Below are 18,333 nucleotides of genomic sequence, written 5' to 3'. Positions count from 1 at the left end.
TCAACAAAATCTTGAAAGGAACACTAAAGAAAAAGGTCCAAGCCTGCAAGAGCAAGTGTCCTGAAGAGTTGCCCCGCGTGTTATGGGCTTACCGGACCACCGAAAGGATGTCTATCGAGCACACTCCTTACTCCATGGTGTACGGGTGCGAAGCTATCATCCCCGTAGAAACAGCCATCCCGTCTCACAGAAGAGACACATACGATTCCGCCCAGAACCATGCATTACTCTAGGAATCCCTGGATCTTATCGAGGAGATCCGGGAAGAGTCACGAGTTCAGTTGAAGATGTACCAACGCAAGATCGCTCGATATTTTAACTCGAATGTGAAAAGCCGAAGGTTCGAAATCAGCGATCTGGTCTTGCGAAGAGTCTTCCCTGCAACCCAAGATCCGGGATTAGGGGTTCTGGGCTCGAATTGGGAAGGGCCGTATGAAATCCAACACGAAGTGTGCCCGAGAACATACCGTTTAGAACAGCTCGATGGTACAGAAGTCCCAAGGGCCTGGAACGCGGAGCATCTCCGTAAATACTATCAGTAGTCAGGAGAACGTATCCCATTTTTATATTTTCGTTGTAAACAATGTACGCCTCAGGGAGATTCCTTGAATAATAAGAATGGCATGTGCAAAATGTCATAAGGAAATATTATCAAACAATGAAATTTCCAATCCGCTTACATAAGCAAGTGACCCGAGACCAGTCTCCACTCACTTGGGGGGTATCTTCGGTATGAAAAAATACGAGAACAAACCCAAGTGGACCCAAGGCTCAAGCCTAGTCCCGCCCCGGACGAACGCTGTCCAGGGGTATGATAAAGAGGATCCAAGGCTCAGGACTGGTCCCGCTCTGGACGAACGCTGTCCGGGGGTATGATAAAGAGGACCTAAGGCCCAGGCCTGGTCCCGCCCCAGACGAACGCTGACCGGGGGTATGATAAAGAAGACCTGAGGCTCAGGCCTGGTCCCGCCCCGGACAAACCCTGTCCAGGGGTATGATAAAGAGGACCCGAGGCTCAGGCCTGGTCCCGCCCAGGACGAACGTTGTCCGGGGGTATGATAAAGAGGAGTCGAGGCTCAGGCCTGGTCCCGCCCCAGACAAACACTATCTGGGGGTATGATAAAAAGGAACCAAGGCTCAGGCCTGGTCCCGCCCCGGACGTACGCTGTCCGGAGGTGCGATATAAAGGACCCAAGGCTCAGGCCTGTTCCCGCCCCAGATGAACACTGTCCGGGGGGTAAAATACCCAGTAGGACGTATTGGCTAGCCCGTGTCCTAACATTCGGTTGACCATGCGTGGTCCCAAACAACCAAGTATCAGTCCGCGTCATTTCCACAATAGCCTAGGACTATTGAAGCGCGGGTCCCAGGTGTAAGTTGTCTAAAATTAGTATTATAAACGGCCCAGGCTATGGGAACCTAATCTATGTTTCAAACTAAGCTAATCAAGTAAACCCCGATGGTCCAAACCATTAGATTTTCAACATTGGGGGCTGGACGAGTAGATTCAGCGATAAGTATCAACTCCCTAATGGCCCAGGCCATTGGAACCTGAGCAACAGAATTAAAGTGAGTTGATAAGTTAGTCAGGAATGATCTAGTCCGGGCCGTTGGAACCGGGACCAAACACTCAGCTCATTCATGCACAGTGGTAAAACACTTAGTGAAAGCTTAATGAATGAAAATGGGAAAGCAATATGCAAAAGATAAAATGGATAAAACACTAAAATCGTCTTAGACGCATTCGCGTCAATAAAAATATTACAATTAAAAACAAAAAATAGTTGCGGGTCTAGGCTTCGCTAGGTCCAGGCACCTCCGGGGCGGCCCTGTCCGCCTCTTCATCATCCAGAGGCTCCGTGTCGGCCTTCTCCTTGGCCTCGAATTCGGCTCTCTTCACAGCAAGGTCAGGATAGATTAGGAGGTTCATATTCTTGTCCTGGACCCAGGCCATATAGATGGCCTCATCGAAGGTGATGCCCAGTAAGTCATCCGCCTGCTCTTTTTCACGGCGGGTCTCGTCGTGCGCCTTCACCTCCTTATGAAGCAAGACATCCAGTTCACGGACCTAGGCCTCCATACCGTTGACCCTCTCCCGGTCCTAGATGGATTGAGTCACAGCCGTCTCCTACAAAGCCTTTACTCGAAGAAGCTCCGCCTCCAGATTGGCCACCAGCTCAACAGTCTCTGTTTCTTTCCAGGACAGAGCCTCTTCAAGCTTAAACTTAACCCCAGGCAAACTCTGCGTGATCCACTTTGGCCTGGGCAACCACTTTGGCCAGGACCGCGTTGGCCTGGGCTGTCTCCCTGGTCAGGGCCTCCTTGGCGGCTTCCCTTTGGTTCACGGTCGCCTCCAGCTCCAGTTGGAGCGTCTCCATCATCATGGCAGCCTCAGCCACCAAGTCGGCATTTCGATGGGACAGTAGAGCATCCTGGAACAAAGCAAAGTTAGAAGAGTCCTTACTAAACAAGGAAAAGGAGAAAGAGAAGACGCAAAGTGAACTTACAGGGGTGGCTTGGTGGCGGAGAACTTGGGAAATGAACAACATGTCCTTATTGGCGATGATGGCGTATCGCTTTAGTTGGAGATTGGACATGGTATTCCCCACCTGGTCCAGTAGATTCGCCGCGAACGGGGCCATGTCCTACCCCAGTTTGGGGCGAAAACCCGTCTCGGCGACCAGCCGATCCACGATTGGCTGAAGGGCACTGAAGGTTGTCGGGCGATCAGCAAATTCAACCTGACGATGGATCGTCAGGTCCTTGTAAACCTCCTCCCTTCTTTCCTGGCCACTCTCCCAGGTCCGGGAAAGGAGTTTGGACTGCTCGTCCCACAGAATGACCTCCCCCTCCTGAGGTAAGGTCGAGTGGACGGGGAGAGACGGTGCTGCCAGGAGTTCTTTGGCTGCAAGGCGATTCTCCCCGGATGACTCCCTAGCTAAGCCAGCCCGCCTCATCCTGGCCCTTTTGGTTCTTGGTTCTGCCTCCTCCGCGCCCAAGTCCGCAGCTCTTTTCCCGGAGCTCCGGCTTGTCGTAGGTTCCCGCTTGGGTTGATCACTAGGGGGTGAGCGGGAAGATCGGGGACAGTTTCCGGGTCAACGATCGTGATCAGGACCGCTGCCAAGGCCGCCTCGCTGGATTGAAGCTCTGTCCCTGGTGTTTGTTTAGACGCATTCCTGGCAGCCTTCCTAGTCGCAACCCTCGCCTTAGCGGCTCAGGTCTCGAGGAGCTGCTTCTTCTTGTCCACGGGGTCGGACATATCAGCGTCTTCTGAAATAAACAAACAAAAAAGAGTTAATACAATGAATAAGAGAACAAAGAGATCAAGACTAAAAGTGATCCGGGACGAACCCTTATCTAGGCCTCGGACCTGACTCAATTCTCCTAATGCAAAAGAGTAGACTCGGTCCCCCATGTTGTCCAGGTGTAGAAAGTTCCCGTATTGAAGGAACCCGGACGAGTACATGAGGATTTCCGAATCTACAGGAATGGGAGACGAAGGTCTCGTTTCCCCTTCAGCCCTGAACACGGGGCCTCGGTGCGCTAGCCTATCCCTAACTAAGTCCCCAACTTGGGGAGCATAATTCAAAATCAGAGGTGAGTTACCCCGCCCCGATACGCTAGCTCCAGGGGTCCCCGCGTTCAGCTGTGCCTTGCCGAAGAGGGCTTCCAGCTCCTCGGAAGCGGCCACCTCCCTCTGCTGAGCTTGGTCCCTCTTTCGTTTGGCCGCGTCCGCCAATGTCGCGGCCTCCACAACCCTGATATGTTACAAGGCCAACTCCTCCCTCAGCGCGGGGTCTTTCTCACATTGTATCCCCCGAAGGCTTGGGGCCTTGATTGTTTGATGAGCCGCGACCATCCTGACCACTCAGAGGTTGTCAGTGGTGATGTAGCCCCCCACGTCCAATTCCTCCATGCTTAGCTCGGAGTAAAATTTCTTCCGTTCCAGGATGAACTTGGTGAGGGGAGTCTAGGCATAGGGTCCTGCCGCCCAAGATAATGAGTTGAGAATGAGGACCAAAAAACCAAGACAAAAAAAGAGAGGAGAAAACCAAGGATTGGGAAACCACTTACCCACTCGCTGGAAGTCCAGCATCAGCGTGGGGTTCTTCTCTATGAGAAACCCGGACGTCATGAACCAATAATGTCTGACATCCAGGGGATGCTTCCAAGTGCTGGTGGGAGAAGGGTAGTTGCCCCGCGATTTAAGCCGGTAGAAGCCGTCCAGGGTCTTGTCCTTGACGTTGATTTGCGGTTCCAGCTTGTAGAAGTACAAGATCTCAGTCAGGGTCGGCTCCAGGATCTCCTTCGCGATACAGAAGATGCGCCATCCCGCAAGCAGTCGGTATGCTTGGGATAAAAGCTGGAAAGGTGCAATCCCCACGAACGTCACGAATTGCACGAAGTACTCGTGGAGCGGGAGCGTGGCCCCCGCACTGATTTGGCCTACACTCCAGGCCCCGAATCCATCCACGGAGGTATGGGTCTTCTCCTCTCTCCTGGCCAGGCGGTTATGAAACAATCCGGGACTCGACTCCATGCCCAAACGCTTCTCCAGGGCGTATAGCATCTGGAAGTTCCGGAACAGGTTCGGCACCACGTCCATCTCCCACTTGTTGCCTTTGGGAGTCTTGGACCCGGGCAGAGTGATAGGGGACGCATTAACTTGCTCCTCCGGGTGAAGGGTGACACCCGAGGTCATGGCTAATGATCTGGGAGAAAAACATAATAGAACAAACAAACAAAGCAGTTAGTACCATAACCCAAGAAGGTTGGTTAAGGTACGGGGGCTCTCCTATGAACTGCTTGGAAAAGTCCCCTCCGGATCGGGTCCGGGATCACAAGGGATCCGCAAGATCCTAATTGGGAACAAACAAAAAGACTACACTCCTAAGCCGGCCCATCGCTGCTTGCTTGGGAACCACTCGAACCCGAAGGGGTCCGGGATAGCCAGGACCAAGTTGTGTTTCCCTAACACTCTAATTCTAAGCGTAGGCAAGTTCTAGCAACCTAAGTAGATAATCAAAACAACATAAAATATACACATGTATATATGGACGTGTAAAGGCGAAAGTCAGGAAAGCTTACTGTGAATTGCTGGTCGTGAAAAATGGTGGTTGTCCGGCGACAGTGACGGTAGAATCTCAGTCTTGAACTGTTGGAGGCGGTTCAGCAGCTCGTCAAGAGGGCAGGTTGTTGTCGTCTGCTCAGGCAAGGGTGCAGTTATCAGAATCGTTGGGAATAGGCGACGGCGAAGACGGAGCAGACGGCGGAGGATGTCGTCGGCAAGCTCGGTCATAAACAGATCCCTCGAGTTTCTTTTTCTGGCTCGAGGATGTAGAGGTTTCAAATGAATGCCTGGGGGGATTTATAAGAGCCAAAGTGTTGGCTTTGATCTAACGGTTGGGATCGATCCCCCCTATCGGACGGTCCAGGATCATGCATGGATATTAATAGATCCACTTAAGTACTGGATCATGATACCCCCGAGGTGCGATCCGCGCCGCTCCGATCCAACGTCCCAGAAAAAGGAGCACCTCAAAGGCCGCCCCATCCTACGGTCCTCCTTGTCGCAGAGATAATAATGGGGCACGCTCGTGCGGATGGGAGGCTTCATGAATTGAGTTGACATAATAGCCCTAGAATAGTGACCCTAGAGGTATTTGTTGACCTTTCAGGGTCAAGTGCCATCAATGCAACAGTTGCTAGGGGGCACGTGTATCCCCCATGATGAATCGGGCCATTGGTAAACGAACCCCGACCCTGGTAAACGGTCTGGGCTCGTAGGACACGAGTCAGGTCTACGTAGCAGGCGGTGGCTCCACACTCATCTAGCATGCGATGCCCCTCGTCGCTCTGGGAAACGAACCGGGAGAATGTCAGGGAAGATCCAGGACTGAGACAAGCCTCCACTGCGCAAGCCCAGATGAAGGCTTGGGGGGTAAATGTTATCCCAGTTTCTTTCCGGGCGCCCGGGTCCACGCTTTGAGCCCTCGAGCTGCCCGAATGAGTTTGGGCCTAGCCCGGGCCCGTTTGGCAAAGAGTAAAATAGACATTGGCAGCCCAAGTCTAAGGCCCAAAGGATATCCAGGAAGTGTCGTCCGGGACGGTCATACAGGAGATGGTAAACAGTCCAGTCTCCTGGTAAATTAAGCAGGAGCTTGACGAACAGAGGGGGACGTGGGTGAACGAACCCGGGTCGGTTCTCCGATGTTGGCAAGATAAAGCATCAGTGACCCTGACTTTGTCCCATGAAGCGTGGGGGTTATCCCCACATTTGACCTGTAGAAAAGGCTACTTCGGGATTGTACGATGTTGGTTTAGACCTGCGCCGCCACTACTTTGACTGATCTTGTCCCCTGAATCTGCCTCGTAACCCGAGGTGTCTAGACTAAAGTTCCAGTTTTTCACATGACAGATCTGGTTTGGGCTGGCCCAGTGGGCTCAGATTAGTGTACGTTTTATGTTGTAATCCTTTGTATTGGGCTTCCAATAGAGAGGCCAGCAGTATTTATACCTTTATTGGGCCCGGGTCAGCCCAGCCCAAGCCCAGTGCACCTGTGAACCTATAAATGCATGTTGTAGGGCACTGAGGAAAAGGGTTCTCTTTAGCATGTATACAGTTACTCTGTTGAAACTCATAGAAAACTCCATTGTTATAGATTCTCTAAGCTTTAATACAACTATCCTGTGGATTAAGGCTCATTAACGCCCCAACCACGTAAAAAGCATGCTTACAACTTCTAAACCCTTTCTCCTTAATCTCTCTTATCTTTTATTATTGTGGTTTCCGAAAAACTTGGTAAACGCCTTTAATTGTAGAATTACCTCCCCCGCAACAGCGCCAAAAATTGATATAACTCAATAAACTCCTAAGTGGTCGCAGTAGCAATCAGGCTATGTCGTATCCACAGAGAAGCAAACACAACTAAAGATTATATTAGTAAATAAAAGATAAAAATAAAGTATAATTGAGGAGATGGATTTTGTGAAATTAAAATGATAGATTAGAGAAAGCTATCAGATAAAGAGCATGGCAAGGTAGAGATGCAGTGCTATAAAACCTATTCTAATATTGATATTAATTCAAAACACAGTTGCAGTTCTACACCATTAATTGCAACTGGAAGATGTATATGTTAAAAACACAAATTAAATAATCTAGATTAAATTGAATCTAACTCCTAATTTCATAGCATATCATATTATATATCTAAGAGCGACAAAATATCACTGGCAGAATGCAGTAAAAGACATACAATATAACAAATAAAATAAATTAACAATCTAAGTTACATAAGAAAAGCATAACTGAACTTATGTAAAAGATGCTAAATAATTTTAGAAAAGAAATTAGAAGATGAGAAACAAAATAATTAATGAGATATGGAAATGAAGCATAAGAAGAATCAATATCACTATTAAGAATGAGAAGTACAACAACTACACTCTAACCTCACTAATATTTCTAAAATAATTCACTCATTTTTGTCACCTAAAACAAGCAAAATTAAATTAGAAATAAGAAAAGAAACAAAATAAAAAAGTGTCTTTTTCCACTCACAAATCTGATACTTTTTTCCTATATTTGGCTATCTATTTATAGTGGAAATATGACCCAAAATGTGTTAAAATCGTATACAAAAGAGTAGGAAAATGGCTACAAAAGCTGATGGAAGTGGGGCAAATGGCATTGGGTCGTGGGGGACAAGGCGGCCACGTGGCATGCTCCGGTTGGCTCGGCAAAATGGTGCAGCTACGTTGTTGGGGCGTGGGGAGCAGCCGCCAGGCAGTGGGACGCGTGGCAGGCTTGCATTGGCTCGGCAGGTTGCGCGTCAGAAGGTGGCAGGTGTGGCAGGCGTGCGTCAGGTGGCTCGTCAGACAGCTCGGCGTGGCTTAACTCGGCCGCGACTCGGCTAGGCTGCTGGTTGCAAAAGACTTTGGGCCTGGGCTTCATTTTGGGCCTAATCATGTCAAAAATGTCATTTTCTTCATGATTTCTTCAATTTTAATTCTTTCTTTCTTCTTTCTTTGTCTTTGTGTCAAAATATATTTTATTTCCTGAAAATTAAACACAAATTAAATTAAAATTAATATTTTCAAATATAAAATATATGACAATAAATCCATGAAAATATTAATTAAAACTTAGTTAATTTTAAATTTTAAGACTAATAAAATGATACTTTTGAACACTAATCAATAACTTTAACACAAAATATAGCATAATTAAAATTTGACACAACAATAAGTATTACTTTTTTATTTACCATATGGCCATTATTAATTATGATTTATTAGTTCACATTTTTTAACTATTTTTAATGCTTAATTATTTGGAGTCCACAATTTGGACTATAATAACAAGTGCAAACTATTTTTTTATTTATATTTTTAATAAATATTAAACGAATTATTAAATTTTTAAGTTAATTTAGATTTTGTGCATTTGGACTACAATTTGCAAACGTTAGACGAAATATAATATTAGCTTATTTTTGTCCCAAATTTTGTACAAAATTTACACAAAGATGGTCTTAGCTGCTTTGTCTACCTACTTGAATCACATCATGTTCTCGTGTTTCTGAACCATGTTTTCGAATGTATTTGAACATTTTATGCATGCGTGACAGCTCTCACGTAACCTAGTAAAATCCTCCCTTTGTTTTGGCTTTGACTCTGTATGTGTTTTGGAATATTATTTTATATGGTCGGCAGCCATTGAATGTTTTGTAAATATGCATAACCTTGTGTCGGAAAAAATTGAGTGAGTAATAAATTGATGTCTAATATAATAATGATTCAGCAAATTATTTTGATTAAAGATGAGATCATCATAATATTGTGTGATTAATTCTAATTTATTTTTAGCAAATCATTTTGATCAAAACTGAGATTCTCAAATTCTGATTGATTTTCATAAAATTACTTTGGGTAACTACTGATAATACAATAATAAGTGTTATTAATTCTGATTGATTTTCAAAAATTAAGATCCCAGATTTGTGAGATATTTTGGCATTAATGCACTTGATTCACAAATATTTTCAACTCTCTATGAAGCCTATAAAATGAGGTTTCTCCTCTCATTCCAGGACACACATATACAGAGTATCACACAATAGTTTTGGTCTCTTTCTCTCTTCAGTCTTTGTAGTATTTGGTGATAGAAGGAAGGTTTGTTTCGAGTTCACCTAAGTAAACGCAGTAGTGCGTTTGTCCTGGTTGATAGTTGTTGTATCCTAAGAAGTGGTTGCTCACGAATTATCTAGCACTGTTCCAGTAGAGGGGCAAATTTGTTTTAAGGAAAGCGCATTTCGTGTACTTCGGCTTTTGTTTATTCTTTCTATTGTATTTTTATATTTCTGTTCTTCAATTAAATATATTAATATATATATTTCATTCTTATGTACTATATATTATCTAACAATCTTAAAGTATACTCTAACTCCTTCAGAAAAAATGATTTATGTTGAAAGGCAGAAATCAATTTGAGTTTTCATTGTTTTATATTTTATCAGTGCTAATAACTTTATATATATATGCAATTTTTTTGGTACCAATTTCTTATGGTTCATATTATATGCATAAAATATATACATGTCATATATATTGGATAACATATATGTCTTTTACCTCAATTAGTTTCCCATTAAATATATTTATATGTAGTATACATTTTTAGCGTGTCAATTATATAAATTGATATTGTATGCAGATTATTTTTTCTTTTTCTCACATGTTTACCATTTATATATAATTCATATCTATATTTGCTTTATTTGAATTAAAATTTTACTAATCAACAATATTGACGAGAAAAAGAAATAGTTTGATTTGTTATTGTTTTATGTATGTACTCATAGGCCCAAAAGTTTTATGCTTGATTCATGTGTGCATACTTATATAAATCTTAAATTATCATACATGTATACACATATATGGTTATTCTATATGTTCTTTTTATTGAATTGATACATGACGTTTATTAAGTTTCTATATACAAAATTAGTGATTCATTATATTTTCTAGTTGATTGTACCATATTATTTATATATATATATATATATATATTAGGTAGAAGTTGCTTAGATTTAAAGTTGTGTTTATACTTTTAATAAAAACTTATTTATTATTTTTAAAATATATATATATATATAAGAATGAATTATAATTCTATAATATATATAAAAACAACGTTAACATATATATATATTTACGTGGCTACATGACATATATATATAAAATATAATAATATTTAAAAATAAATTAATAATAGAAATAAAATAAGAATAGACAGTAATATACATGCATCAACTATTTCTTATTTCTAATGTATCTCACAATATCCTTTAGTGATTTTGATGAAGAAAAAGAGCTGCAATCACTTGATAAAATATAAACTATCACACAAATTTATAAGATAAAAAAATAATGTATGCATTTATTATTTTTAAATTAATATGATATAATTATTTAAATTATCATAAAATATCTTTAAAATATCATATTTTAATTAATTAATTTTTGTTTAAGTTTATGTTTGTTTTTTTAATTTGGCAGTGACAACAAAAGATTATATATTATATGTTTAATATAATATTAAGTTTAAGTTTAATTAAATTTTATTTAAGTTATAAAATATATTATTTTATTATTTTTAAATAATTATCATTCTAAAATATCTCTAAAATATCTTATTTTAATTTGTTTAATTATTTATTTATTTTATTTTATTTAAGTTTAAGTCAGGTTTACAATATACTCTTAAATATAAGAATATTTCGTTAAAGTTAACAGAAAAAAAAATTGTTAAAACCAAGAATTTCAGTTATCTACACATTTTTTTATATAGAAGATATATATATATATATATATTGAGATGAAGGACATGGGACTAGCTAATGTAATTTTAGGAATAAAAAATTACAAGGACGCGAGTTGGACTTACTTTGAGTCAGTCACATTATGTGGACAAGATTCTTGACAAATTTGGTAAAAATGATTCTGGTGTTTCCAAAACACCAATTGACATAAGTCGTCATTTGTCTAGGAATAAAGGCAACAGTGTCTCTCAAGCAGAGTATGCTAGAGTGATAGGTAGTTTAATGTACTTGATGAGTTGCACAAGACCAGATATTGCCTACATTGTAAGTACTTTAAGTCGATTCACGAGTAATCCAGGTGTTGAACACTGGAAGGCAATTATAAGAGTACTTAGATACTTACGGTATCCTTGTGACTATGGGTTGAACTATAAGAGAGATCCAACTGTTTTGAAGGATACACTGATGCAAGCAGAATATCAGACATCTAAGACTCGAAAGGCAATAGTGGATATGTGTTCACTCTAGGTGGCCGAGATGTTACATGGAAATCCTTGAAACACACTCTAATCATTAGATCCACAATGGAATCCGAGTTTTTAGCTCTGGATAAATGTAGTAAAGAAGCAGAATGGCTGCGTAATTTTTTGGAGGATATTCCATAATGGCCAAAACTCATGTGCCTGCAATATGCATATATTGTGATAACCAAGCAACAATTGGCAAGGCACAAAATATTTTGTATAGCGGTAAGTCTAGACACATACGTCGACAACATATTACCATTACAACTAATCTCAACTGGAGTTATCTTGATTGATTATGTGAAGTCAAAAGATACCGTTGTGGATCTCCTAACCAAATGGTTAAACAGAGATACGGTTGAAAATACATAAGAAGGAATGGGGCTTAAGGCCAAAGGAAATTAAGGTTGATATAAAGGAAACCTAACCTAGTTGATTGGAGATTCCAAGATCTAGGTTCAATAGGACAACCAAGTTATGGAGACTGAGTAGAATCACTGTGGGGGATTACACCTACCCGTTCCAATGGTGAAACAGTGATGCATGTTGTAAAAGAGGTTAAGCTTAAGCTTTTAATGACCCTTACACATGAGACGTCCAAGCAGAGTTGTAACACCCTACTTCCTTAGAGTCGTTACTAAGTAAGTTTAAAACGTGCAATTAACTCACTAATCGAGGTTTTAGGTTAAAAGTGTGGCTAAACTTTAATAAAAGTCATATAATTTAAAAACATAATCATTCATTGGAATTATAAAGCGTTATACATTTGGGATCTCAAAATACGGTTTAGAAACATTTACAACTCAAAAATATGATTAAAGTCGACTAAACAACAAATTTAAGATTAATACATAACATCTCCAAAAAATACCCTTGGTCGTGGCAGCTAGGCAGGCCGAACATGTACAGGTCGCTTCACGCTCTTTGTACTCATGGTTGGTCGACCTTTCCCTTGCCCTTACCTGCACCATAGAGCACCTGTGAGCTGAAGCCCAGCAAGAAAACTCAACACAAACAATCAACATATGCATAATTATCAATCAGCATATAACAAGGCAACCCATAGGCTAAACACATAGCGGCCATGCCGTCCCAAGCGTTTTACCAGGCCCTGGGTTCGCGGTCTACACTGTGAGGATGACTCAAGCATCCGAGAAGGGTCTCACCCTAGCGGCTTGCACTCCACGTGCTCAACTCCGCTCCTAGCCCCTTGCCGTACTCGGCCTTGCACTCCACGTGCTTAACATCGTTCTCGGCCTGTTGCCGTACTCGGCTTCTTGCCGTTCTCGGCCTTCACCGTTTCCGGCCTTCGCCGTTCATTCATAGATATGCATTACATAGCATATAATCAGGAAATACTTAAACAAATACAAACATAAACAATAGGGCTACGCCCTGCAATTCAATCACATAGGGTCGTGCCCTACAATACAAATTATAGGGCAACGCCCTACTCTACTGGTACAACAGTTTTCTTACCTGTGTCCCAAGTTTCCCAAGCACCGATATCCTTAGCACAGTCCCCTAGTCCGAGCCTCACTGAAAATCTAGTCACAATGTATCAACAACATCCATCCTTCAAGCTCTAATCCATTAAATAACTTTGGAATGTAATTCTAGTCTTCGAGACCTTCAATTCTATCAATCCGGGTGATAAAATCCATCGCGAACCTCAACAATTGGGTTCCCAATCCAAAAACCTACAAAACAACCAATGCATTGAATTAGGGTCACGGCCCTGCCCCTTAAGGGCCACGGCGCGTCCCAAAACATAGGCACAATGCCTTCGTGCTGGGAGACGCGAGCCGCAGCATGCCCATCCTAGAACCGCGGCGCGCCACAAGAATAGAGGCCTCCCCAGGCCTTCACGCACACGCGGGCCGAGCATGCCCAGCCTTGGGCCGCGACTCGACCCCCAAACCCAGGAAACCTCCATGCATTCCACGAGCTAACCTCCCTGAATTTCACCATCTCCGAACCTTAATCCCAGAATTCTGCCTAGGACTTAATTCCAAACCACATAACCAGTTTATTCACCCGAAAACTCCAACAACAATTCTCCAAAAACACTTCAATCCCATCACTTAAGTTCTAACTCCCAAACTCTAAAAGCAGAGAAAACTAAACAAAAATTAAACTTAGATCCTTACCTCTGAATTAGTTTTGGCCTGAGCTTGACTCTAGTTGCCCCAACTTCACTTCTCCCCAAGCTCAGCAAACATGAAGCTTGAATTCTTATGTTTGATTTCCCTCTCTAGTCTTCAACCACCAAAGAGAGAGATGGAGAAAGAGAACCGACTTTGTAAGAGAAAACAGCTGAGAAACTTCTATCTTTTTTCTTTTGTTCCAGTGGATTCCCATGGTTCGAAGTGTATATCCATTAGCCAAAAAGACTAAATTTCCCCTAAGCTTCTCCTCAACTCTTTAATGCCATCAAGGGCATTTCAGTCATTTGCCAAATCCCGCTAAGTCCTCGAGTATTCCTATAAATCCTCATTTAATTCCGACATACTAAATCATTGATAAGTTTCTATCCATTACTCAATAATTCTTGATCACATAATATATACCCAAAATACCCTCAGGTTCCTTCCGAGCCGGCCATTTGCCCCGTTGTGACTTTCTAGCTAAACATGCATTTCTAATCACATACTCATCAAATTCACATATTAATACAATAAATCAATTATTTCCCTCCAAACACACTAATCAAGGTCCTAAGCCTTATTAGCCAATTTGGGTCGCTACAACTATCCCCTCCTTACTGAAATTTCTTCCTCGAAATTACCTGGATAACTCGGGATACCGCTCCCGCATATATGACTCAAGTTCCCACGTCGCCTCTTCAACTTTGTTATTCCTCCACAACACTTTGACCAAGGTGATGGTCTTGCTCCGCATGACTTTATCCTTCTGGTCGAGAATCTGAACCGGCTTCTCCTCATATGATAAATCCTGGTCCAGCTCCAAGTTCTCATAACTCAATACATGCGTAGAATCCGATACGTACTTTCGGATCATGGACATGTGAAAAACATCATGAACCCCTGATAGAGCTTGAGGCATCGCCAATCTGTAAGCTACCTCTCCAACCCATTCAGAAATCTCAAAGGGGCAAACAAACCTAGGGCTTAGCTTGCCCTGAACACCAAATCGTTTCGCTCCTCTCAAGGGAGAAACACGTGGTCACCGACTTGCAACTCTACGCTCCTACGTTTCAAGTCCGAGTAACTCTTCTAGCGACTCTGGGAGGTGAACATTCGAGCTCTAATCTTTTCAATCGCCTCATTGGTCCTCTGAACCATCTCAGGACCCAAGTATCTCCTCTTACTCATCTCATCCCAATGGAAAGGTGATCTGCACTTCCTCCCGTATAACATCTCATACGGAGCCACTCCGATAGTCGCCTGATAACTATTGTTGTACGAAAACTCAATCAATGGGAGATACTTACTCCAAGATCCCCCAAAATCCAATACACAGGCTCGTAACATATCCTCCAGTATCTGAATCATCCTCTCAGATTATCCATCCGTCTGAGGATGATAAGCGATGCTAAATCGCAACTGCGTGCCCATAGCCTTCTGTAGGCTCTCCCAAAACTTGGAGGTGAAGGTGGGGTCCCTGTCGGATACTATCCACCTCAGAGCCCCATGAAGTCGAACAATTTCCTTCACATATATCTCAGCATACTTGTAACGCCCTGGTTACCCCAGAACAGTTACGGTGAACAGTGAACCAGAAATTTGACCCGCTACCCGAGTCCTTTGGTTAAAAACGTGATCTAAGTGTTATTATCAGGTTAAGGTGAAAACCAGTAAAAAGGAAAGGGTACATTTCATTAAGTAGATAAATTGCTCATGAGCCTTTCAAAATGTTTACAAGATGTTCATGATACAAAAGAGTCGCTACAGTTGCAAATTTACAATCCCCGCCGGCCTAAGCGGCAAAAGTAGGGTAAACCCCTAGTCCCTCTGAGAACTCCTTGACCGTGGCGGTCAAGCGGCCCTGTATGTACATCACATCGCCCAAGCTCTCTACTCAGGGTTGGTTAAGCTTTTCCTTCCCTTTACCTGCACCACAAAGCACCCATGAGCCAAGGCCCAGCAAGAAAACACAATATAGCATGATATAATATCAACAACGATCATAATAACCATTCAGGACTATCAGTCCAACAAATAGGTGACAATAGCCAAAAGTCACAATAATGAGCATCGCTCCCACTAGCCATGTGACGATAGGGTCACCAGGGCTTAACTGATAAGTGATTCTTTCATAAGTTTGTTCAGGGCAGGTGTATGGTGATTAGTCACCAACATAACCTTCCTCGCGACTCTAGAGTCGAAACTATGGACAACGTCCCTTAGCCATGTGACAAACGGTCACCGGGGTCATATACCTTGGCTATAGACATCTGGTCATAGACCAGGCAAGCGCTTATAAGTTCTTCGACCCTAGGGTCGGTCTAGCATTAATGCCATAGAGCCATTCAATGCATGATTCTCGAGTTTAGAGTCGGTCCCTGACTAGTCAGTGTCTTAAACAGGTAATCAGCGTACATCAGCATGTAATATGCAATCCACGTCCACATATATCAACCAACATGCTCCAATATCAAACCATGCATGTCATATACTTATACAGGGTGCAACTGTATTCATACACCATTTTCTTACCTTTGGTTCGAGTGAGAATTATTATATGAACGACCCCTGAGAACGATCAACCTTTAAATTCCTCGACGGTCACCTGGTCATAACCAAAATATAGGATTCATCAATAAAAATGATAACTGAGGGTTCCCAAACCAAGATCTAGCCTCCGGGACATCAAACATAACTCAACTAGGTACTAGGTTCAACCCCGAGGCCTAAGATTTGAATCCCCAAGCTAAAAACATCTTTTTGGCTAAATCTGCCCTGATGGGCCGCGGCTCACCCTCCTGACAGAGCCATTTCCACCTTTTAAGCCAACACAGGCCGCGGCACACCATAGACAAGCCGCGACTCATTACACAAACCAGCCAAGAAACCAGCACGCACCAGCCAACTCTCCCCTGTGTTTTCCCTTGGAACTAACCCTTCGAACCAACTCCAAACCTCCTCCAAACACTCAATTAAACCCCCAAATAACACCCATAGCTCACCCTCATCAAACCCCAATCAAAACAACAAAAAACCCCCCTTTGATTCACACTTCCCACATCAAAAACCATGAATTGAAAACTAAAACGAAAACAGAGCAACACCTGAAACCAAAGGCTAAAACTCACCTTGAAACCAGTTTTGGACCTCCCTTACAAGCTGAACCAAGTCCACCAAGCCAGCCCTTGAGTTTCCTAGCTTGAATCCCCACCTAGAACTCAAAAACCTCAAAGGAAGAATGAAGGAAATTGTGTACGGGACAGGAAGATGAGAGTCTCTGTTTTTGTCCTGTTTAGTCTACCACTTTCTACAGCCAACAACCACCTAAAGTCACATATATCCTCCCTAAAATGACCAAAATACCCCTGTGTCATCCAAAGCCTCTAGAATCATCACAAGGGCAAAATTGGTACTTTCCGCTTAACCCGTTAATCATAATTAACGCTTCCCAATTCCCGCTAATCTCAATATCCTCAAACACCAATAATTCATATTCCGTTACCCTAAAATCCCCGGTAACGCCATAACCATAAATATCACCCCGAGACTCACCCCGAGCCCCGAGCTCAAACTTGTTATGACCAAACCGATAAATCATGTTTAAAGATTGTCTCACGTCGAAATACTCGAACCAATCCACATTATAATGTGGTCTCAAAATATATCATTAACATGCTAACAGATATTCAATTATACCCTCAACGGGCCAAATTACCAAAACACCCCTGTAAACAAATGTGGACTCACATGCATGCGTTTAACATCATATTATAATATAATTCTCACAAACATGCATAAACACATTTAATGGCATTATTAAACAATTATGGCCCTCCCGGCCTACTAATCCAGCCATTAACCATAATAGGGAATCTGGGGCATTACAATACTGCTCCACAGTATAAGTCGTCCTCACAGGCAAAAAGTGGGTGGATTTGATATATATATCCACAATCACTGACACTAAATTATGTTGTCCCACGGTCTTCGGCAAACGAACCACGAAATCCATGGTGATATCCTCCCATTTCCATTTTGGAATCCCTAGAGGCTGCAATAACCCTGCTGGCCTCTGATGTTCAGCCTTTATCTACTGACACTGGATTTGATATATATATCCACAATCACTGACACTAAATTATGTTGTCCCACGGTCTTTGGCAAACGAACCACGAAATCCATGGTGATATCATCCCATTTACATTTTGGAATCCCTAGAGGTTGCAATAACCCTACTGGCCTCTGATGTTCAGCCTTTATCTACTGACAAGTTAAGCATTTAGCCACATAGTCCACCACGTCCCTCTTCATTCCGAACACCAATACAAGGTTCTCAAATCTTGGTACATCTTCGTTGTACCTAGATTTAAAGAATAGGGAGTGGTATGAGATTCATCCAAGATCTCTCGCCGAATATCAGAATCCATCAGAACATAGATCCGACCCTTGTACTTCAGTAGCCCCATCTCCGAAATAGAGAGTCCCTAGCCGCTCCGACTAAGACACTCTCTTTGTGCCCTCTAAACTAGGGATCCTCCCCTTGCACTTCCTTGATCCTCTCAAGGAGTGTAGACTAAAGAGTGATGTTGGCTAACCGACCAACCACCAACTCTATACCTACTCTAGTCATCTCCTTAGCTAACTTATCAGATATCTGCCTAGAACTGAACAATTGTCCTAGGCCCTTCCCAGGATGGTATAGGATATCACAATCATAATCCTTTACCAGTTCCAACCACCGTCTCTGGTGCATATTCAGATCCCTCTTAGTAAAGAAGCACTTCAAACTCTTATATGGTCGGTGTATATTTCGTACTTCTCACAAAATAGATAATG

General features: G+C 42.6%; 1 protein-coding gene across 1 annotated transcript in view; it reads left to right on the top strand.

The window, feature by feature from the left end:
• Window positions 1-18,333, top strand: part of LOC133779017 (probable zinc metalloprotease EGY1, chloroplastic) — a 66,920-nt gene that overhangs the window by 24,841 nt on the left and 23,746 nt on the right. The gene's annotated exons all lie outside the window — the stretch shown is intronic.

The sequence above is a fragment of the Humulus lupulus genome, chromosome 5 (genome assembly GCF_963169125.1).
Source record: "Humulus lupulus chromosome 5, drHumLupu1.1, whole genome shotgun sequence".
Classification (NCBI taxonomy): Eukaryota; Viridiplantae; Streptophyta; class Magnoliopsida; order Rosales; family Cannabaceae; genus Humulus; species Humulus lupulus.
Note: the sequence above shows the minus strand (reverse complement) of the source record. Positions and strands in the feature narration are given on the sequence as shown.